This window comes from Pezoporus flaviventris, unplaced genomic scaffold, assembly GCF_033815535.1.
Source record: "Pezoporus flaviventris isolate CSIRO_AGI_PZ_B2104156 unplaced genomic scaffold, CSIRO_AGI_Pfla_v1 ptg000007l, whole genome shotgun sequence".
Lineage (NCBI taxonomy): Eukaryota > Metazoa > Chordata > Aves > Psittaciformes > Psittacidae > Pezoporus > Pezoporus flaviventris.
The window spans coordinates 91,793,478-91,816,800 of NW_026892555.1; the positions used below are offsets into that span (position 1 = coordinate 91,793,478).

General features: G+C 40.6%; 2 long non-coding RNA genes across 15 annotated transcripts in view; one reads left to right on the top strand and one right to left on the bottom strand.

Annotated features, from left to right (window-relative positions):
* Positions 1 to 23,323, top strand: part of LOC133267304 (uncharacterized) — a 73,930-nt gene that overhangs the window by 27,021 nt on the left and 23,586 nt on the right. For 6 of the 14 annotated variants that reach the window (XR_009742721.1, XR_009742728.1, XR_009742719.1 and 3 more), the window contains 2 exons: positions 3,148 to 3,318; positions 5,974 to 6,525. This is a non-coding gene — a long non-coding RNA (uncharacterized LOC133267304). Of the gene's footprint in view, positions 1 to 2,607; positions 3,319 to 5,973; positions 6,526 to 16,213; positions 16,302 to 18,061; positions 18,200 to 21,932; positions 22,032 to 23,323 lie in introns of those variants that run through there. The other 8 variants (XR_009742722.1, XR_009742726.1, XR_009742717.1 and 5 more) reach the window with 4 other exon arrangements.
* LOC133267305 (uncharacterized) lies at positions 15,883 to 20,951 on the bottom strand. The gene is made up of 3 exons (XR_009742730.1): positions 20,897 to 20,951; positions 17,641 to 17,867; positions 15,883 to 16,017 (listed from the first exon to the last, which is right to left on the bottom strand). It is a non-coding gene; the product is annotated as an uncharacterized LOC133267305 (long non-coding RNA).

A 23,323-nucleotide genomic window follows, 5' to 3' on the forward strand; every position in this document is an offset into this window, starting at 1 on the left:
GGGTTGACCTTTCTCCATTTCTTTTATGGCATGCTATTCTGAAAAGAGCAGTGTGCAGGTTGTCTAGATCAGCACTGTGCATACCCAGAACTAGCTGGGCAGTTGGTGCTGCCAACAGTGGCAGCTGCGCTCTGCCTGCTTTTCCCTCAGAGCAATCACTAATTTGGGTTGGCCAACAGCTCAAAAAGTTTTCTGAGAGGGAGGTTAGGGGGGAGGGAGGGAGTGGAAAGAGGTAAACAAATGGAAAGAGGCGGATAAGCCTCATTACGTACAAACCCAAGCTGAAAATGGCTGCCAGTGATTGCCATTAATGAAAGTTTATCCAGAACACAGCAATGGGACGTCAAATGTGCAATGGCACCAGCAATGCATTCAGGCTGTGCAGCAGTGGCCTCTCCCTTCCACCACTATGCTTTAATTACAATCCCAGTAATTTTCAGAATCCTTTTGTCAACATTGGACATTGCCTACCAAGCTGGGCTCACCAGCCAAGTCCATTTAATTCCTTGCAAGAGAATGAGGTTGATGTATGTTGAATACTAGCTCTCTTTCTGCATCTTTACAAATGTGGGCATCATATGCTTCTTTCTCATGGACTTCCACAGGCTGTTCACCCTATATGGGAGATTACACGGTGGTTATAATAAGAGATGAAGTAATGTTTTGTGAGCCAGTTTCCAAATATTTTGCAACTGACAGTTTTATCTTTAAAAATACACTTTTTTTAGAAATTATATGTCTTAGTTTGTATGTGGCATGTAGATGCTCTAGGTAGATTTGAGACACATATGAGTTTATGGCCATTCATGTAGATGTGTGTTGTAAGTTGTGCTGTGGATTAGGTGTCTAGAAAGGAAACGGTGCCTCATTACACCTGAGTACCTTAAGCCAGAATTACATTTTATTTGCATTTTGTTGTGGTCTATGTTGAAATCTAAGTTGTGGTATAGTGTGCAGTACGATGGAAGATACTGAGTAAATAAGAAGAAATTTCATTCTGAAAGAGGGCAGCATTTTAAAATTTGTGCCTAAAATTAGGCTGATAATTCATACTCTTTCGGGCAGCTGCTTGCCTGCCAGTCACTTTAAGTCAATTGGACCTGCAGATGCTGTTCCCAGAGGAAAGTTTGCCAGTGGCAGCTACTGGTGTGAAAATAAACTTAAGCACCTAAGTTTGAAAATATTTTATAAACATTTTTCTCCTTCATCTGAATATTGTTTTAATCCAATACATTGATCACAGTTTCAGGAGTTGTTGCAAAGCAAGAAGCTTATTTAAACCTTTGCATACGTTCCAAGACGTGTATTCCAAATGGCGTGGTGGTTTCTTTGCAGAGACATGTCAGGTGAAATATGGTATGTTTGCAAGTGTTAGTCAAATCCCTAGTGACCTCTAGCTCACATGTTAAGGTCACTATGCAAGTGTCTCTGCTTAAGAGAACTCAGTATTTAAACATCCATTTAAAAATTGATTTGATTGAATGATACTGTTCATCATGCCCAAGGCCCAACATGTCCTAAAGGAGAGAAAAAGGAGTGTTTCCTTTCTAAGTTGTCAAACAAGAAAGAATGATTGTTCCTCAGTTTTGCATATGTCAGCATAATAGAAGCTTAGTCATGCAAATCCTTATTACTTGGCAGTTCTGCAGCAGGGAAAAACAGAGCGTTACCATATTTTAGCAGTGTTTGTAGTTAAAAGTATGCCTTTCATTGTGCTTTTTAAGAACAGATGTCAAGACAATCTTGAAAACATAAATAAGTGGTTAAAAATATTTTCTGATTTTAAAAAAGGGAAAACCACCCCCTAGCTAGCTGTATGTGTTGGTCTTCATTTCCATAAAAATACATGAACTATTTATGTGTTTCCTTCCACTTCCATGGGGGGAAATAAAACAATTATTCAGTTAATGACAGATTTTATTTTACTATTATTTAGTGATTCTGCTAAGTGGAGTAGTATACTATGAAGTTTCAGATCATCGAGGATTTCTTAGCCCTTTATGAGACTACAATATGTTGTAGTATGTTGACTAAATGAGCTGTGATAGAGCAGTGATTTACTCATGTAGTCCACAGACACACATAAAAACCACGTTGGAGAAATGCTGGCTGTAGAAACATTAGCAGAGTAAAACAAAGGGGAATACAGTTGTCAGTCACATTTTAAGGTGCTATTTACAATGACATAGAGCCAAGTTTATTAGAGACAAGGCCTTTTCCATTATGGAATAGTGTCAACCATGAGAAGACTTGTCTGGCAATTACTGTTGGCCATATTGGGAAAGACCTAGCCATGACTTACCAGGGTAAAAACTGGCTATGTTAAAGTCACATATTTCTTCTGAGCTAGCTAGAAGTGGTTAGTTTGCAAGTGAAGTTTTCTTTTCTGGCTTCCTTATGAGGTAGTAATTCACTGACTTACTGGTTCATATGTAAGAATGTCAAGAAGGGGGTTTAGTTGCTCATTTTTGCTTCTGTGCTGTATTCAGGTACTCTGCTGAGGTTGTGAACACTGATTGCATGGTATAAATCATTTGATGCCTGTTTGTTTCAGATCATCAGAGGAATGAATGAGACCTCTTAATGCAACCCTGCTCTTTTGTGTAGGTATGCAGAGAGTCATTGCGCTGCCTGCCTCATCTGGATTACCAGCAGACTCCTCACAGGAGATATTAATTATAGGCAAGGCTGTGAATGCCACCTATAGTTAAGCTTGCCTGACACTTTTCATCACAAGACCCTGTTTTCCATTGCTTATAAATTTGTCAAATGTATGTTATTTGGACTAAAAATGTACAGACTGGGAGACTGCATCTGACTGAATATCTAAACCTTCAGAAAAAATTGCATCTTTTTTTTTTTCCCTCCTGAGAACAAGTTTAAGAGAAATGTGCTGCTTTTTCTCTTGTCTTAAAAATAGATGTTTCTGTCCATTTTGTTGAGATGCTCCAACGATTTGGAGAAAGAATTCAATAAGTGGAAAGTAGAAGCCATGTGTCACAATGTTGTCAGAGTCCAGGCTTTACAAATGTGCTAGTGTACATGCAAGAAGGACTCAAGTACTGTTAAAATGTAGAAAGGATGTGGTTGAAAGTAGATTAATTGTGGAGATTTAATTGAAGCTATTTAATAACTACTGTTTTCTAGGTTACCATTACATCATCTTTTTACCTGTGGAAACGAGGGGAAGCTCATCCCATTCACAGAGTCCCATCAGTGATTTCTTGCTTGTGAAGCACGCAAGTAGTGCAAGGATGGCATGACAGAAAAGTCATCAGACGTTCATAATCCTGTCTTCGTAGCAAGACTTGAGTACAGGTCAGTAAATAAGATCTGGTGAGCAGTCAGAATAAAAATTTAAAAAAAGTTGAACGTTCATGTGTGTAATAATTAGCATTTGGTCTGTCCACTGAATGAGGAAATGGCTTCAGGAAAAAATAGTCATGGCATCCGTAGTCCTGCATGCACTGTGTACGCCAAGGGGCCTGAAATGCAATTGTCTGGGAAATCTTGGAAGGTTGTAAGTTTTGAGTGACTCTGTATCTGTAATGTTCTTTTAATATGATTTTTGGCATATAATTTGCTACTTGGCATTATGTGTAACTGAAGCACTAGAAGAGGTAGACAAAGGCATGAAAATAAAGTCATTCTACTCTGAAGGAAAGAAACAGCAAATTCTTTTCTTAGACCCTTGGATAACTTCCTGTTTTGTCTGCAAAATAATATTTTTCTGTAGAGAGGAAAAAGGTGTTAGACATAGCAATTTCACATGGATAGAAACTTCATCACATAAATAGCCTGCTGTGAATGACATTTTAGGTAGCTTAATCAATATCCTGCCAGGAGAAAAAAAAACAGAAAAAATCCCTCAAAAACCAGTTGTAAATTCAATGCATCCCTTAATTGGAGATATATTGAAATTTAGTCATAGATACATGTTACTTATAAAAGAGTGAGAAAATAAATCTTGCATTACTCTAAAGTCATAACCATTCATATACTAATATTAATTATCTGTTGATAAAACGTTTGTATGACATGGGTTTTGTTTTGGTTTGTTTTTTTTTAGGTTGCTAAGGAATAGTGGATCTATATTCTTGATAACAATTATCATGCACAAGAACGTAGCACTTTTCACTCAGATTTCAAAGAACTCAGCAGAAATTTCACTATTTTTTAAGTGGGAAAAGAGCAAAAAGAGGCCAGGAGCTTGTATAGAGTATTGCAGCATGTCTGAAGTACTGTATTCTGCCTGAAGCTTGATGCCTCCCAACATCACTACACTAGAGCTGCATTTTGTGTGTGTTGTATCCTTACATGTGTGACACAGGTCTTCAGGATGCCCTTGCACAGTGAAATAACAGATTTTGATTGTTGTTTCTAAGACCACAAGCTTGATGTAAAAGGGTTTGAAAGCTAATCAGGAAGTTAGAGCTGAAACAGACTGTAGTTCACTAGCACACTTAACACAGTTGTCAGTGTTTAATTAGGAGACATTTAAGGCTAAATATTCAAGTGTGGCATTTGGGATTTAGTGTTACACAAAAAGGTGAGAAAAGCTTCTGCCCTGACAAGAAGTTGTGAAAACTTACAGTCTTGTGAACAGTGGAAGTTTAAAAGTACAAACAGGCATGACCTCTTTCAGCAGATGTGCTAGTTAGCTTAAACTGTCTAAATAGTAATGCCACTCACTTTAACTTCAAGAGGCTTTGGGAGTATTTCTGTAAGCAAGCTCTGCCAACAAATGTGAGGGAGCAGTAACCTCTGTGAAGAAGTGACGATCAACAGCTGGGACTCTAACCTTCCCCTGGCATGTCTGCATCCAGCAGGGAACATCTGTCCAAAGCCTAACTTTCAAAATTTACAGAACAAAGGTATAGTTTGTTTAACAAAATTGCTTGTATTAGCTAAGTAATGGAATGTGCTTTGATTCTGCTGAAGCCAGAGCCACCCAACTTTTACTTTCCTTATTTGATTAGGATTCATTTATTTAGAAAACTCAAGATAGGGGTTTTCAGTCGGTTCGTTTATTTGTTTTATGGAGTTTAAGTCATGTAAGGCTCTCTTAGCTTAGGAAAAAACTTTTATGTTACTCAGATTTTGGATTATTTTTTTTTTATCAAGCTGTGTAAAACATTTAATGACAAAATTGTCCCAAAGCATGTCACAATTTATTTGGTATCATTTTGATATGCCAAGCAGATGGGAGAATACAGTGGTCCCATTAAGTGTTTGAGGTTTAAACACATGCTCTTGAAAAAAGGAGCAGTGGTAAACAAAGTTGCTGCCTGCATTTCAAATATTGCTAGGTGCTGGTGGTATCCATTAATTTTTTACTGTCAAAATGGCGTCATGAAATACCGATAGACAGACTGCTCTTTTGATTTAAGAATTACTAAAACAGCATGCAGAACGTGCAGAGTACCATATGAAACTTCAGTGTTCTTTGTGTCACTAATTGGAATTCAAATGCTGGTTTGTACTTATTTTCATAAATAAATTGGAACCAAGTTTGGAAAGTTAGGGCAAATGACCCATGAAAAGAATTTCCCTTTTTTTTTTTTTCTCTTCCCTTTTTTTCCCTTAAGAGTTGTTTTAGCCATATCTGTGTCTGTGAAAGTAGAGCACCTGCTGAAGAGGGATAAGGTCAAGTTAAGTGTTGATTCCTACACTTACTACTTCTTGGTTAAATCGTGCATTTGTTAGCCATAAAATAAACCAGCATTGAACAATCCTTGAAATAGCTTGAACCTTAAATAACAGCATTTTATAATACAAAAGGAGACAGGCAGAAGAGCCCTTGTAGATAAATAATCTATCTCAGGAACAGAATTATGTAATTTGACAGTCTGTTTTTGTGGATAAGAGGAATTAAAGTTATTTTAAACTTCTCTCTCTTTTCCTCCTACCTTTGAGGTTATAGGTGTAATGAATACCCCAAATATAATTTATTCTTGTCTGCACTTCTTTCAGTATGAATCTTCAAAGCAACAAGGAACACCTCTTGTGGAAAAAAGGGTACTGCAGATGGGGAAATAAGAATGAAAGTAAAAGAAACATGATAAACAGTGTCTACCAGGAAAGCGCCCATGGAGCTGCTGAATGAGGATTGCTGATGCTTGGAGTTGTGTAATTGTGAAATTTAGTGAAGAAGAGCTGTCGGAAGATCTCTAATTAGATAGTGTAGCCAACCCCCATAGGTAATGTTTCCTACATGCGCCACTAAGGGGTGTTACGTCAGAGAAACTGATGTATTGTGCACCCGGTGAAATGGCCGAAAAAAGGCACAGACTGGTAAAAAAGACAAGGAAAGTTTTTCTGGGGTGGATGTTTTTGTGTGTGAGCTATCCAATTCTAGGGTATTCAGCACAGCTGTGAAGGAAGAAAAAGGTTTTGTATTATCTGGAAGGTGGAGAGGTGGGTGGATACCCAGTAGATAGGGGGTTCATTGTGTAGTTTCCATGTGCCTTGATTCTGCCATTTAGAAGATGATAAAATGGACACCTCATCCTAACTGCTATGTTTTGTGCACATCACAGATATGAGAGTGAAAAATATTATTCATTATTTGTAACTTACTGTTTTTAAAAAGATCTTTTGCATTTGGGGCAGCATGTTGTGGGTTTTTTTGATGGAAGAATTCTCTATTTACTTTGCATGTCATTGTTCTTTTAGAAATATTGTTTCATACAGGAAGGTGTTGGTGGCTGCCATCAGATGGTTCTTATATCAGTAGAAAGTTTTAGGTCTGAGTAAAGATGTTAAATGTGTTCAACAGCTTTCCTTTGGGCTAAATGATAAGAATATTTAAACATGTTTTTAGCTGCTTGTAGGAAGCCAATAATCAAGCAAAGCAAAGGCTGAGCAGAATTAGGCTGTGCAGTCTGAGGGACTGGTTCCAAATGCAGCAGAAGTAACTCAGGTAAGAAGCTGCAAGCATGGCTTAGGAGTAAGTGGGGAGTCGAGGCCCTTTGGGGCTTAGGACTACTGGCCAGGGAGGCTTGGGCATGCTGAGCAATGAAAGTGGCTGTTATTTGATTTTTTACTTTTGTGATTATATACTTTGCAAACAGCTTCTTCTTTCTCAAGGATGTAACCCATGGCTAGTGCTGCGCATACAGCTGTGCAGGATACATATCTGGACATCAGGTTATGTCAAGATACCATAGTGAAATATTCTGCTTCTAAAAGAATTTGTGATACAATGGCCAGAGAAGTAATACTGATAACTTTCTTACCCTTGGCACAGAAATGAGAATTATATAGGTCACTCTTGACTCTTTACAGAAAGAGTTGAGCACTGCTTTAAAGGAAGCCTGTCTGTTACTTTGTTTACCCTTCTAAACACTGTCCAAGCAGGCAAGATATCCCTTCACATTGGTGCTGTTCTTTCCAGCTATTTACTTGAGAAGTGGCTTATGCAGTAACAAAGCCCAGTAACTCAGCTGCAATCAGGATCTGTTGAAAATGCATGATCTGGCAAAATTCTGGGTGGGTGCACTCAAAGACTGATACTGCTTGTAAGCTTGGACCAGTAATTAATCATGAGGAAGTTGAGAAGGAAAAAAAAGGAACAGAACATGAATTCCAAGGTATTACCAAAACACACCTAGAGAAAACAGTGCTCTCATGACTATTTTATTAATAATTTTTTTTTTTAATTACAGAGGGGTAATAGTTGTAGTTTCCAGAGAAGTGAGAGGGAGCTGTGCATGATTCTGAGGTCTGATGGTAGTATCTGAAATACACCGTATTGTAGCAACAGTGAACATCATGAATACAGGAATGAGAACTGGTTGCAAGCTGTAACGGGTCTGCATCAAAGTCAACAAGGAAAAGGCATGTTGTACCCTGTATTATTTGTAAAGTAGAACATGCTTTTACAGGTAAAGGCTTGTGTCATAGTGAATACATGTAGGGAAAGCACTGCAACCTTGATATTTCTTTCACGTACTAGGCACAGCAAGCTACTTGGTTTTGTGTATCTTGCTGTGCTAGCAAGAAATTACGGAAAAAATGGGTAGACATGGTATGATCTGTTCTTTAATAATTGCAACACAGTCTAGGATCTTCAGAAGAAAGATGCTCAAGAAGTGTGAAATAGCTTTTATTAGGGAGGTGGTGTGGTGAGGGGATGGAGAATATCATGGGCCCTGGTTCAGATAGTGCTTGTTTCAATCTCTCACATCTGAGTGGGGCACTTAAAGGCATGTTTAATGCCAAGTGTATGAAACCTTGTTCAATAAGTTAAGCATCAGCTGAGTCAGGTGTATGCTTCTATGCAGCTTGCCCTCTTCTCAGCTCTATTAGTCTACAGCCTGGGAGACTAACTATGAACAGCAAAAACTTGGCAATGAAGCTGGTTTCTTACCCTGATAACTTGTAACAGACACATGGCTGATGCTGCCTGTTAATTCAGAAGGCATTTAACACTTAATCATGCTTGTCTAGTACAAGCCAGGAAGGACACTGCTTTCTGCAACCTCTAATTGGGTGCCATCAGTAATATAAGCCTAAGATTGTCCCAGTCAGCAACTGTATTGTCTAATCAGCACAAGCATGTGCCCACTGGGGATCAGACATAGATAAGCGGGAGAGAGGGAGAGAGAGATCTGAACATAACTACTAGATGAGCAGCATGTCAGGAGCATAGAGGATGTCTAGATTTATGTGCTTTTTGGCAGCGCTAGTGAGCCATTAATCATTTCTCATGAATAGAGCTCTTGTAAATCAGGGGTAGAAAACACATTTTGTGGATAATCATGGCAAAAATGTCAGCTTTGCTATTTGGTCATATGCTGATAGGATGCTCAGCACTGAAGTAGATGCAATCACACACATAAAATCAAAATAGTACTGCCCTTATATGACAAGTGGAAAGCAGGGAGGCAGTAGAAAGGTGGATGTTTTCGTCAGTATTTGAAAAATAGGGAGCTAACATGTAATAATAGAAAAGAAGACCTATAGGTTTTTGAAAGTGAAGCTTTACAGAGGGAGCCAGGGCTGAGTTCTAGCGATCATCTGGATATAACACAACACATTTAATAAGACACACTTTGCATCATTTTAACAGCTGGCTGATCAGTTCATGGTTTTTCTTTACTTCTATTGCCCTGCAGTTTTCTGTATATGGCCCTTACCTGCAAATACCTCATTAGTCACACAGGGTTGCATATTTCATGAAGTACACTGAATGGGCTGTCGTAATTAAATATTGCCAGGATAACAAGCAAGGGTGGGGTTTCTTAGCTTTATCACTGAAGGCAACATTCATGGTGAACAGAAAAGGAAAAGTAGCTGGAAAGCAAAACGCGGAAGGTCTCCCTTCAAATTGTGCAAGGCAACTGGCTCTGCTGTGTGAAACCCATTGCTCAAGGACTGACATTTAAAGAGCTCTTGGAAGTGAATCCTGTGTGAGGGAGGTGAGGGAGAAAGCTTCACCCAGGGCTTTCCAGTGCATTAGTTGCAGTAACCAGTCAGAGCTGAAAATCTCAGTGGCTAAATCAGGATTAATGCAAGATCATTCTTAGGTTAAATATAGTGGTGTCCTCAGTGTGCTTTTGGCTTAATACTTTTTCTAATGTTCATTTCCTTAAGGGAGCATCTCCTCCACCCCCACTCTCCCCTTCCATTTTGTTCCACTGGCCTCCAGTCCTATGCCATTTCTCCATAAATTAGCAACATACAGAAAGGGAAATGACCTGTGCTGTTGTCCAAGTTAATGCTGGTCACGTATACACTGGGAAATGGTTTCCACACAAGTCCTGGAAATGGAATGGTTTCCACACAAGTCCCCGGCTTTGGGTGCAGCATTAGGTATCATCTGTAGGAGTCCTGCCCCTTGCAAGTGCTGTGATGGAGGCTGCTGTGTGAGTGTCCCGCACTGCTCATCCCAACATGCTGAAGTAACAACCTGTGGGAGACGTTTAACTGCATTTCCTGGGAGTTGTGGGAAAAAAGTCCAGGCTTTCCAAACTCCCAGGGAAATGTCCATACATCCCCATGAATCACAACCAGTTTGAAATCCCCTTTCAAGTTAGAAGTCACAGATTTTACTCAGGAAAAAAAAAGAACAGTGTTTTGAAAAGCTCTCTGAGTTACCTTGTAAACAAAAGCATTCTGACAGTGACCACTACCAGTGTTTTTCTGTATTTGGGTTGGTCCAAGACAAATTGGGTCAGAGCCAGGCTTGAGACGGAGATGTGCTGGCTCTGTAGGTGTCACTGCATTTGGTGCTGTTGGTGTGTTCAGTGCTGCAGACTCACCCCAAGATTCCTCATCTCTCCCCTTTAATTACATCAACCAAATTATACTGGATTTCCTTCTGCAGAGCTAGAATAGTGGCTTCTATTTTTAGGGGGATTTTATTGTTACTTAAATTCTTGCCTTTTTCAGGGTTGTAAAGCTGAGGGTAACCATATTATAGCTATGGAGATGAATTTGTCTGCAGATAGTTTTTATCCACCAGAAGGGGTGATTTCAGCATGCTTGAAATTGAGACTCAGTCTCAATTTGCTATTGCTTGGCAATGGGGAATCAGCAGAGAGAGAGTGATTCCCCTCTCCTTCTCCCTCTTGAATTTCAAGACTTCCTGTCTATGCTTCTTCAGAGTTATGATGTTCCTGTGGTGGCTACAATTCAGGACAGTTAAGGAAACAAACAAACACACCAGAGAACATACTTCTTCCAAACAGGTATTTCAGCATCTGTTTTTTCCTTTCTGCTTTCCCAATAGGTGTTACTTCATTTGTTGTTGTGAAATTAGTTGTCTGTTTAATATTCCAAGACCTCAATCACAGTCAGAAGTTCTGTAGTTTCTGTTATAATGTCTCAGGACTGTCGTCTAAATACCAACAAATTTCTGGAGATGTTGAGAAAGGAGTGGGGTCATAGTTAACCTCTTAATACACTATGCTGACCTCATCCTTTTTTTTTTTCTTAGATGCAGACTAACAAATTTCAGCCGTCCTTTCATTTTGCTAATTTAACAAACTTAATGTCTTACAGTGTGTGGGTCCAGCAGATTGCTCTCTGTTGCCATAATTGAGGCCACCTTCTCTTCATTCTGCTCCCGGCTTCACAGTCCTGTCTCCTTTGCACTGTCATCCTTCTTGCTTGTTGTATGAGGCTCTGCTAAAGCGTTTGCTTTTGCTGAGCTGCTGTTCTGCCTGTTTGGTGAGTTAAAGTGGCTCTGGGCTGATACAGAGAGAACAGCAAGCGTGCACAGTTAGGAGAAAGGGCTGAGGGAGAGAGAAGAGGAAGAAGAATGGGAGAAACAGCGCTATTTGTTTCATTGCAATAAACTAAACTGTGCCCTTGCCAAGGGGTTGGTACAAAGCCAACTGAAAGGGTTTGCTGCATTTGCCACAGAGGCATGAGAAGGAGGCAAAGTCCGTGCCTCAGTCACTGGTTTGATAGCCTGGTGTGCCAGTGCCCTGATGGACCTATGGTGGTGGTGCAAAACCTGCCAGCAGACCGTGGTACCCTGCTCCCCTCACATCTATTGCCTCACCATGGCAAAGGTGTTGGATCTGTGTGGGAGTCAACTGCCGAGCCTGTATGTCTTGGATCAGTGCTCCACATGGTCCTGATTAGTCATAGAGGATGCCTTCTACTTTTTTGTTTCAATTTCAGTTCCTCAGGACTGCACGTGTGTCTGCCCCCAGACCCATTATCTTTATCCACAGCACTTTTAAAAACTATTCAAATACTTCTAATGACTTGTTACTTGGGTGCCAAATAAAATAAGTAGAGCAGGATATTTTTCATCAACTTCTTATTAAAAAGAATGTAAAAAACATTAATTGATACAAAGTCATAAAGATCTGGGCCTCCAGTTCTTCTCAGAGCCCTTAGGGTGAAATTAACCCTCAAGTAGAGGCTTTTTTAAAGGCTTTTACAGCATGCCAGTCCCATGGGGGGTCTGAATAAAGATGTATGATGGAATAATTTTACTGTATAATTTTCAAGTTCAGTATCTGTCTCGATCTTTTGAGTGTTTAGCAGACTTATGATCTTGCAGTACATATATTGATCCCTAATCTTTGACAAATTGAGAGTTGCAGTGTAACGCCACATTAATAAATTTGTCAACTTGATAAAAACCTGACCCAGAATAAAGCAATATTTAATGCTAGGTATATACAGTATAGAAATATTTATTATCTACTTATTATATATGAACTTGAGATTAGTTTTGTAGCTGTATGTGATATAATTACGCACATATACATACACATTATATGTACACATCGTATTGTGTGTATATATCTAAATATGTATTATTTTCAGCTGTTGTGGGAAAAAGTCTGAGGAAAAAAAGGAGTGGTGAATACCACCAGGTTTACTTTGTGATACACTGAATAAAGTATGCTTCCAGCCCAAACTAAAGAACGTATTGCTATGACTTAATATGACATTTCTAACTGAAGAATGTAACTTCAGAACAAGAGTAACTGGTTGTACTTTCTTATACTGTTCCTTGTGATTTGATGCAACTTTTCCTCTGTATGTTTTCTTTAATTTTTATGTTTTATGTGAAAGCTGAACAGGCTGAATTTGTTTGTAATTTGGAATTTAAAGCAAGGCTCTTTGTTAAAAGCCCAGAGGAAGTTTCCCTATGACTTATAGGCCATTTGGGCTCAATTGAATTTAATGGTTTTCAGCTGCACCTCCACAATGGCTTTGAAGGAAGTGAAGGGAGATCTATAGGTCTTAATTGCTCAAGACTGGCTTGTTTCTCTTGAAAAGGCTGTTTGCAAGAAGCAGGTTGGGAGTATTAAAGTATATATCCTGAAAGGGGTGAAGGAGCTGCTGTTTGAGGAAGGGGCTAGAATGAAAATAGCTTTAAGATGTTACTTGGCAGCTGAACTAGTCACTCTGAACTGGTCCGTGCTAGGTTCTTGTTTGTTTGCATAAAAATTATCAAATAATTGGAGGGCATGGCTAATCCAAACTTCCTTTATTACTCTTCCAAGAAATGAATGGAGATCTTGGAACTGACAAGATAAATTAGGCTGAGACCAAGAGAGAAACCCAAGCAGATAGTCCCTTTGGCCCCTCTCATGCTGTTTTACAGACATGAGTTTTTGAGTCAACAGGTGAACCATGACTTCTAAGAGCAGTGGTTTGTTTATACTTCCACTGTACAAAGCATTTCAGTGGAATGGAACAAATCTAACTGTGCAAATTTCTATTTCATATTTCCTTCTGTATGTGCGTTGCCAACTGGCCTTATAGATTGTTTTTACTAAGTTTGCTAGCATTATCTCTGGCTTTGCATTGGGAGGTGTCTGACCAATAAGAATTTCTTATGACCTTGTTTTCCAGGCAGGCAGGAGAATATGTGAAATGCAAAGTTAGGAATATAAAGGAACTATTGTCTTACTCCAGATAAACCAAGAGACCGTATTACAGGAAGTTAACCTTTGGTGTACTCTGTCGTTTTGGCCGGCATCATACAGGCAAGTAGGAAGGGGACATTCTCCTGAGGTACCCGGCAGATGAATGCCAGATGGTACTGTCATAATACACAAAAAATAGCTAAATACCCACCACTTGTGTTCCACACAAAAGGAACATTTTTCTTTTTCTCAGTCCTGCAGGGCAAAATTCAGACAAGCATCTTAATGCAAACATCACAGTAACTGAAATATGAGGCTGGAAATCCAAAGAATTCTCCAAAAGCTTTAAGTAGCTTTTTAGGCTTGATTCATGTTGGGCCTAATGGATCCTCAAAGGGGAGAATGGTTTATCAGAGACAAGCATTTTAAGTACAGCATGTTTACGTGGTAGATAAATGGTAGTTTGTTACATAAAATAGGAAGGTTTGATGAAGAACAAAATGTAAGAGCTTTGCTGTTGAGGCCAGTGCTGCCTATATTGTCTGGATAAGTAGATCCAATCCCCAGACTAATGCCTATGTCAAACTGTGGGGTCTAATTTTCTGAGGGGAATTTTCTTCTTTGGTGGTTTCTGAATCTTGGTCAGAAATGAGTAGAGAAAATCTCAGGGCACTGTCATCAACAAACGAGAGATGCTGCAGCACCTAGGTGAGGGGGAAACGTTTACTTTTCCCTTGTTAAAATATACCCATTTCAATTTCCGTGCAAGATTATAAGAAAAAAAATATGCTGCTCTTTAGTGGAATGGCATTTGGCTAAATACCATGCATTTCTACAAACCTTAGATGTGAAGGGCTGCATGCAGACATTTACATAAAACATTATGGATGTTGATTCGGAGAAAACTCCAGGAACAAGCTCGCCAACAGAGGTTCAAGTTGACAAGCAGGTATTCATTATTGCGGCGCCAGGAGACACAGGGGATAGCTCCTCCTAACGTGTGTCGCCGTATTCCCAAGCGGGCCATCCTTAGGTGGTCACTGGGCATATTACATCATTTTCCAAACAGTTTCCGGCGTGCATACAAAGATGCGATGGTGGTCTTTAAGGGTCGGTCACTTTTCCCAACAATCTCATCACCAGCCTAATTAACGTTACAGACACAGCAATCATCCTGCCTTTCTACTTACCAGTTGGTTTAACTGCTCCCATCCTGGGCATCTGCTAGTCCCAGATACCCCCCAGTAGATGTTTACACCAGCTTAATGGATTTATTAACACCACAAACATAGCAATCATCCTGTCCTTCTACTTATCAGTTAAACTGTGCCCATCCTGGGCATCTGCTAGTCCCAGATACTCCCCGTCCCCAGGTCCCGTTTTTCTATTCTGTTTTTCTTACACCTTTTGTACTAAGGTCCTAAGGTCAATTACCTTCAAGCACCGCAGTTATTTTCCATTACAAAGTCATCAAACTTAACGTTACATAGAACTGGTTACATTTTGTGCTTTTGTGCCTCCTTGTCTCAATGTGGAGCTGGGTCTCAGTCCTATAGGAATAATATTTCTGACTGCCTGGATCTTTCAAGCTATTAGATTTACTGCCTGCAGATAGAGGCCAAGTAAGTAGGTAGGTGTGGTGCTGTGACAAACTGAATGGTTAGCTCTGCACTTCATCTCTTCTCCTTAAATCCTGTCCACCAGGCTGTATACAGCCTGTTTTCCTAACAGCTGAGTTTACCTAGTTTGCTAAAGCAATACACTTGTACGTGCATGCCTAAGTCATTATTGTTCTGTATTCTGGCCCATTCAAGATTAGAGAAGTCTTCCTCAAAGCTTCCCAGAAATGCTGCTAATGTTTGTCTGTTCATTGTCTTCGGTGGTTGCATCTTCTTTCATTAACTAGGGTAGCTGGTGTTGAAAACCAAACAGAACATAATGACAGACCACAGTGAGCTGTCTGTTGCTGCAGATGGAGGATACCTCTAGGATTTGGGTCAGAAAATACTTGGCAAGCATCCCTCTGAATTATTCTTGTCATATTTTGAGGAAGCCTGCTTAGTGGCAGGGGTGAAGAAGGAAGCTGAAATCTTAAAATGGCTGCAATGTGATTATTTTGTTTTGTTTTTATTTAGTATCAAAGCTATTTACAGCATATCTTGCCAATTTATTCGTACCGTTGCTGGCATGTTTTTTTTCCTGATTCTTTGCTTTCAGAACAGGAAAAAACTCCCCACAATCCCATTTAAATTTGCAATGGCAGGAAAAACGAGGCTTACTTATGCCCCCTGTAGAATCGGACCTTGCAGAGGTACTGTAAGAAGCCATTTGTTTTCTTTAAACAGTTCAGCTTCACACAGGCTCACACACACATTCAGATGGTTTCCACTTGAAATTCCTCATATAATCCAAATAGCTCTCAGCCTTGACTGCCTAGCTGTAAAAGGGCTCCCCTGCCCTGTGCCTCCCCAAGCATGTGGTGCTGAGGGCTGGGGAAGGCAACACACTCAGGTGGTTTGCATGCTTTTGCTTGCTTGCAGAGGCGTTAGTCCCCTCTTTCTCTGCTGCTTGTGAAAAGGAACAGAGTGATGTTTGAGGGAGTTTTTCGTTTGTTTGGAGACTCTTTAACACACACTCTGCTGTCTTGGGCAGATTCAGTTTGGGGTTTGCAGACCTGCAAAAAGAGGACATCATGTTTGAAGCTGATAATAGGGCAGATCTACATGGCCTGGAGGTGAAACAGAAATGAAGTGCACCATTACACTGTCTTTACCCTTGCTATTCTGTCTGTTTAAACTAACATCATTTATTGTTTATAGTTCTTCAGTACAGTCTTTTAAACAAATACCTTTTTGTTCTTCCTCTTCTAGAGAAGGAATGTAAGATTTGGGATGGATGGGTGGTGACAGAGCTGTTGGACCCTACTGCAGCTGTTGGCTCATAGCCTCTTCTGTCCAGGTAGTCCATTTTCCCTAGGAAAGGTTAGAAATTGCTAATGATCAAATACCCTCTTGTACCAAGACATTGTCCCTTGATGCAGTTGAAGTTGCTGTGGCTGCAAGCAGGGGAAGAGGATGCTGCAGGCATCAGGCTGGCCTGGAAGGAATGACTGTAGAGATGGGAAAATGCCCGCATTTCATTCCAGGTCCTGGACATGCTGAAACTGTATTCCCCTGATTTGTCAAATTCCTTTATCTTTATGGGGACCTGCAAATTCAATTTATCAATCACAATGCAGTATATCAGCAGCTTTTTTTGTGTTTAACCAGTAGGAACTATTTTGCAGATATATCTCCTTTGTCTGCATATCATCTGCAGAAGTACTTGGTGTGTCTGTACATGCAGACCAGACTTCTTCATTTATATTGCCATACCAGTTGTATTGCTCATTGATCCACTCTATAGAACTACAAAATCATAACACTTTGATGCACATTTTAATATATCATATCCATTTTTTCTTAGAGAAGAAAGGAAGTTATTTTGTTTCATGTTTTCAATAATGTGTATTAATTTTTGTGGCTCAAAACCATGAAAAATGAAAAAAAAAGTGAAAAGACACAAAGACTTTTGTTCAAGAAGCTTTCAAACTAAATTGAGACTGAGGTGATGAGTTAGCTTAACAGAAGTGGGGCAGTAGGTTAAGGAAGGACAAGGGTTACAGAAATAAGATTAAATGCAATCCATGCAGTACACCCTAGTATACTTCCTTATTCCCTGCCCTAGCCAGATGCTGCAGAGAAATGGCTAAAGATTAGCTCTCAAGGGCAGGGAATTATCTTTGTGGTGTTTGTTGTTACAGTGTCTAGTTCAATGGACACTAGTCCCCATTTGAAATCTGTGTGTTATGACAATGCAAATAATACGTACAAAATAGTAGCAGTAAGATCCCTTGGTCCAGCTCCTTTATGAGTCTTGTGCCCCCTTTTTTGGCTGGAAAAAAGGAAGGGCTGTGCAGCTCATGGGGATGCAGCCGTTATTTTGGGTGTTTATTCTTATCTTGTGAAGTTTGCTCATCCCTTTCAGAAAGGATATTTCAGCCTGTGACTAATTTTGATTTTAACCCTGCCCCTCTCCCTATTCCATACTTAGTGATATCTGAAATGTTTGGATCTGACTACGTGGAGATAAGAATACCAGAAAAGAGGGCCATGTACTATCTGGGCATAGTCTGGAGCCCAACTTCTGATGAGGAAGTGAGAACAGGATAGATAAATTTTTTGAGAACAGTAGTTCTCAAGAGTAATTTTCCTGCAACTCAGATACTTGCAAAAGAGGCATCAGAAAACACTCATACCTGACCAAAGGTTTTTGCTTCTGATGGCTGAAGTGAAGTATGGGTTTGAAACTGTTGCTCCCTGGCCTGCTGAGCCCTGGTAGGTCCAGGTCTATTACTGCCCAGCAAAGCTTGCCAGAGCCAAAAAGATCAGTAGCTTTGTGAGCCATGAAATACGTGGTCTGCTCCGTCAGGATTGCCATGTGCAGTTGGCTCCAATACACTGGTCTTTGGAATTTAAGAATACCCTGGAAAAGTCAACTGTGTTTAGAGCTTATATGTGGTCTGAGCCCAGCATCCATGCCTTAGACATGCTTCTAACATATTTTGGCTGCATTGTGAGGTGTTAAAATTTAGCTGGAAAAGAGTTTAAACACTGCTGCTTTGGGCCCCACAGTGGCCATCATTCTCTGCTCCTTTACCTGTTATTTCATCCTTTAAGTCCAACTCCCTCCAGAAGCACGAGCTCTCACGCAGCTGGTAATTCTTATGTGTCCAAGTAATGTGGATTTGGGTCCAGAAGACATGGTCAGTTTGTCTAATTAGCTTCCTGTCACTACAGCCAAGGCAGAAATTTAAGGTACACTAATTCATTTTATAGCTACTCTATCTGGCACTGGATATAGATTGGAAAAATTCTTTGCTTGAGCGAGATGTGTGGTAATATTGTTATGCTATATTAAAATCCTCTTTAAAAATAAATTAGATTCTCATGAGTGCAAGCGACTAGTATCCCGTACCACAGCCAGACCAGGCAAATCTCCTCCTTACCCAAGACTGCTAAATTCTTCCATGAAGAGGAAAGCCAGGTAAAAAGTTGTACCCTACTTTTTTTTTTAGTCACTCTTAAAGGCTTTGTTGTTCTGTCTTCAGAAAGGCTAGATAGAGCATTAGCTGTGGGCAGAACACATTAGGAACCATACCTGTTCATCAGAGCTGTGCTTGCACATCTCCCCATGGCAAAGCAAGCTGGTGTGTCAGAAAAAGGTCTCAAATATTTAGGGCAGAAATACTCCTCTTTTAAGTGCTGTTTTTCTTATGTGTCTTCCTCTCAGCTCCCAAAAGCTGCCCCTTATGAATGGAAAAAAATATGCACTTTCAAATTCTGTCCTGGGCAATGAGGGGTCATATCTCTCACATTGATACTGTAATTTCACACTTTTTTTTTTTCCAGTGGTTGAGCCTCTTCTTGTTATATATGACATGCATGTTTTATTTTCATTAGGGCTTCTATAGTTTGAGCAGCCTGGTAGAATCATAGAATAGTTAGGGTTGGAAAGGACCTTAAGATCATCTAGTTCTAACGCTCCTGCCATTTGCAGGGACACCTCACACTAAACCATGTCACTTATATGATGAATAAGGGAAAGGGAAGTGGCTGGGTGGAAGGGGTGCTCCTGAAGGAAAGCAGTTGCAGGAGCCAGGGGGCTGTCCCATATCCTAAATAGTGCCACTTTTGTCCTCTGCACCACTGCCCTCCCCCAAATGCTGCAGGGTTTTGCTGACACCAAAGCCTCCAGTAACATCACAGCCTTTTCAACTGCTGTCACAAAGCAGTAAGTCCACATCGTGGGGAAGAAACAGGGCTGGAAAGTGGAAGGTATCAGTCAGAAATACTGTCTTTTGCCTTGCCACGTGGATGAGACCAGGGCATAGAGAGTCTATGGGTGATTAGCTGAGGTTTTGCTTAAACAAAAATAAATGCCCAATGTTGTACTTGTTGGATGGAAACTAAGATAAACTAGATAGGGGTCAGGCTCTCTGATAACTCTTATTTACAGTAGCTAGACCATTTTATCTGAACGATGTCATGTCCCAGCTGTGGTTAATTGCCACCCAATTATCAAAACTTTCTGGCCTGATCAGCATCTCAGAAGATCTCACACGTTATTAGTCTTGTCTTTCACTCAGAGAAGGGCAAGATGTGGAACCCTTTGTAGGAAGGAAGATGGGAATGCTGCTCACTGCAGTTTGTATCTTGACTTAATATAGCTGAATATTTAACTTGTTGAAGAATAGTTTGACAGTTACATGGAAGCTACTTTTTTCCATGCCTGCTGATGGGGCACTTGTATAATCTGGCTGCTGGTGCTAAACCATTTGCTTGAAGAGAGTTATTCAGGTTGAATCTGATCTCTGGGCACTGCCGAGGGTCTTCAGGTTTTGTGCTTTAATTCTTTATGGGACTGGCCATACATAGGAAGACATCCTAATTAAAATAACCTATCTGCAAAGAAAATACTTTTGCATTAAAAGCCACCCCAGACCTGTAAGGTTGTTATGTAGCAAAATAAAGCTATATATATCTGTGGATAAGCATATACAGCTTAGGTTTTGAATACCCAAAGGATGCTTTCCCCTGGATGTCTATTACTGGTAAAGGTGCAGCATCAGAAATATTAAACAGATTCCCTGAGCAGACAAAAACTGATAACTGGCCTATAAACTCCATGTTCCCTGAAATGCAGCCCACGCTGTAGCAATGCAATCAGACTTCCTTTATAAGAAACTTTCATGTACTCTCCTAATTCTTTTCCTCCTGCATTCCCACCTTCCTTCCCCTTGGCATTCATTCACACTGACGTTATTAAAGTTGTCTCTGAAGCTGGCCTAAGGAGTCGTACATATTATTTACATCACAACAGAGCCTGGGGGCATCAGACAGGACTGGGGGCTGTTGTGCTAACTGCTATTCAGCCTTTAAGTACAAAGATAGTCTGTCCCAAAGAGATTTCTATCTTGAATTTTAACAGGTAGACAGAGGGAGATGATTGTTTTGCTGATGCTTCAGACTCTTCATTCAAGTTGCTGCGAGTAGCAGTCTTTAGGAAAACCTGCAACAAAGCAGGGGTATCACACAAGACTGTTAAATTGAGACATCCTGAGCTCGTTACTAGCTGCTGGTGCAGAAACCACAGCAGCCAACCAGTGACGTGTAACACAAACTGGGTGGAATTAAAGTGAGCACAAAGATTTCCCAGATTTATTGCGAGTCCAATCTAATGCTCATATTCAGAGCATGTGTGTATTTCCACCTGAAAAGAAAATAAAACAATCTCCCCAAGTCCCTCAGAGTCAACTAGATTTTTTAAAGCTCTTCACTGGAAAAAAAACAAAACAACCCAGCAACAAAACCCTTTAACCCATTTAAAGCCATGTTAGAAAGTCAGCCTGTAAGTATACAAAACACTGGAAACCATCATATGCTAATCTGATCTTAACAAAACACATAGCATTACCAAGTATAATTATACAGTCCAGCTATTAGTAGCCTTACCTCTGGCTGTTCTCCATCATGCTTTCAAGCTACATCCTTTCCTTTCATCTTATTCTACACCACATGAAACAGGTGAGCTGTTCCCTTTATATAGTTCAGGGCTCCAGTCACGTGGCTCTCAAAGCTTGGTATCTTCATTTAATCAGTTGAAAGAATCAAAATAATCAGAGACATTTCATGAAGTCCATGCCAAAAATTAATTCTGTTAAGAATTCAAAGTGTACCAAGTTCAAAAATCAAGAAAAAAAAAATATTTTTTCCTAGGAACATCTACTTTGAAAAGCTGCCCTGGGGGGTACATTTGTAGTTTAGGAGAATATCTCTCATGAATCACCCATACATCACTGCTAGCAAGTTCCACAAAAAGAGAACTCCAATGCTTTTTATTGTCAAGGCAACACTGTGGGTTCTGCATCCCATTTGTTCATGCATAGATAGTAACAGCATCCACTCTTTATCTGATTCCATTTGAATTTTTATCTTGACTTAACAGCTACTGACTTGTTACAGGAAAGCACAAGTTGTTTAGGGTTATCCTCACCGGTAACAACTTTTGACAGCAAGGAGATGGTGGATATTTCCCCTAAAGTCTGTATTTGGTACCTCACTGCTGGATTGGATGACAGTGCTGAGTTAAACTGGATAGAGCAGCCATTTTCAGTTTTGAGGTCTTTGAATGCATGGGTGGGACAAGTAAATTATTTGTAAGGGGTCTGTCTGTGAAAGGTGACTCAAGGCTCATGACAGTAGGCTTAACCTGAAGTTAAGGAGCCTGAAGTGCCCCTTAAAAATGCTGTGGAGTCTGCACACTGGAAAAGATGAGAGCTCTGGGGCTACACTCTATGCTCCGATTTAGGAGCTTGGGTCCCTGTTATCTGTTATGTAATACTTTCTCTAACACAAGACTAACCTCGCTTTCTTGCATATGGGTATCTCAGGCCCACCATGACCATCTGACCGCAGGGAGTGCAGATATTGCCCTGACAGGCACACAGCACTTCTGTTTCTCTCCATAATCCCATGTTTTTCTTTACAGCATCAGCTAAATTGATAATTGTTGTTGGGTGCATGAAGGTGATGACACATCAGAGGTCTCAGGGTTAGGCCTCTGAGAAGCTGCAGCAGTACCTTACAGGTAAGTCAGGTATTTCCTGACCTTCCTATAGTCCAATGAACAAAACCAAGGAGACATCTTACTGGGTTTCTATCAAGATCTGTGCTGCCTTTAGCAGTAGAAGAGACTTAAGATGTCTGTTAGTATGAGCATAAATAAAATGTGTGTGCAGGGGTTTGTGAGATGAAGAGATGTATTTTCCAAACAGAGAAGTACTTGGTGATAGTTTTACTGTCAGATCATCTGCTCTGTGAAGTCACCTTTCCGACATGGGGGGGGGGGGGGGGTCGGGTCACTTTATGTTTGCTAAAAAACCTTTGGAGATCATCTGGTCCAATCTCTTGCTCCAGACAGGGTAGACTTCAAAGTTAGGTCAGGTTGCACAGGGCTGTGTCCCTCAAGCTCTGAGGATCTCCACGGGTGGAGATTCCACCATCCAGGTACCTTAGCAATGATGAGCTTTTTATTTTTCCTTGTATTTTTCTCTCCTCATATCTCATCAAAATTTCTCTGGTGGCAGCTTCTGCCTGGTGCCTCCCATGCTTTCACTGTGCTCCTCCAAGCAGAGCCTGTCCCTGCCTTCTCCATGCTCTCCCATTTAGTACTTGCACACTGCACTATGATCCCCCTTTATTCATCTCTTTAAGTCTGAACAAGCACAGCTCCCACAGCTTCTCCTGCTGTATTGTGTGCTCCAGCCCCCTGGCCATCTTGGAGGGCCTCCAATGGACTCCCTCCAGTATGTCCTCATCAGTTTTGTACAAGGGAACCAAGGCAGGACACAGCATTCCCAATGCAAGCTCCTGAGTGCTGAAGATGGAGGAATAATCACTTCCCTCAATCTGCTGGCTACATGCTTGCTGAAACAGCCTGGTGTTTGGGGTTGAGTCACAAGGAGTAGGTGGAGGTAAGCATGGGTTAAGGATGGATATGCTGTAGGGCACTGAGGTAACACTGCTACACACACTCCTATTGCAAGTAGGATGGCATGGTTTCGGCAAACAGGGTGTCTGCTCACAGCTTTCTGCCCCACCCTGCTGTCTGGAGATGCTCATGAATCACTGTAATTCAAAAAGAGTATAGCTTGCTTTCAATTGCCGCAGCTGTGAGCTGCGGCACTCGCTCAGATGATTCACAAAGGGTTCAGCCTCCCAGGCCCAGGGGTTTGGGAGGCCACCGGTTGAAATGCCAGACACTGCAACTTCATCTGTGTACAAGGGGTTTTACATGTACCATGGGACTTGGTGGGATTTGAATTAAAACCTCAGTGGTTATTCTTTTCTGTCCTTTTCCTCTGTTACTCTGCATTTGCT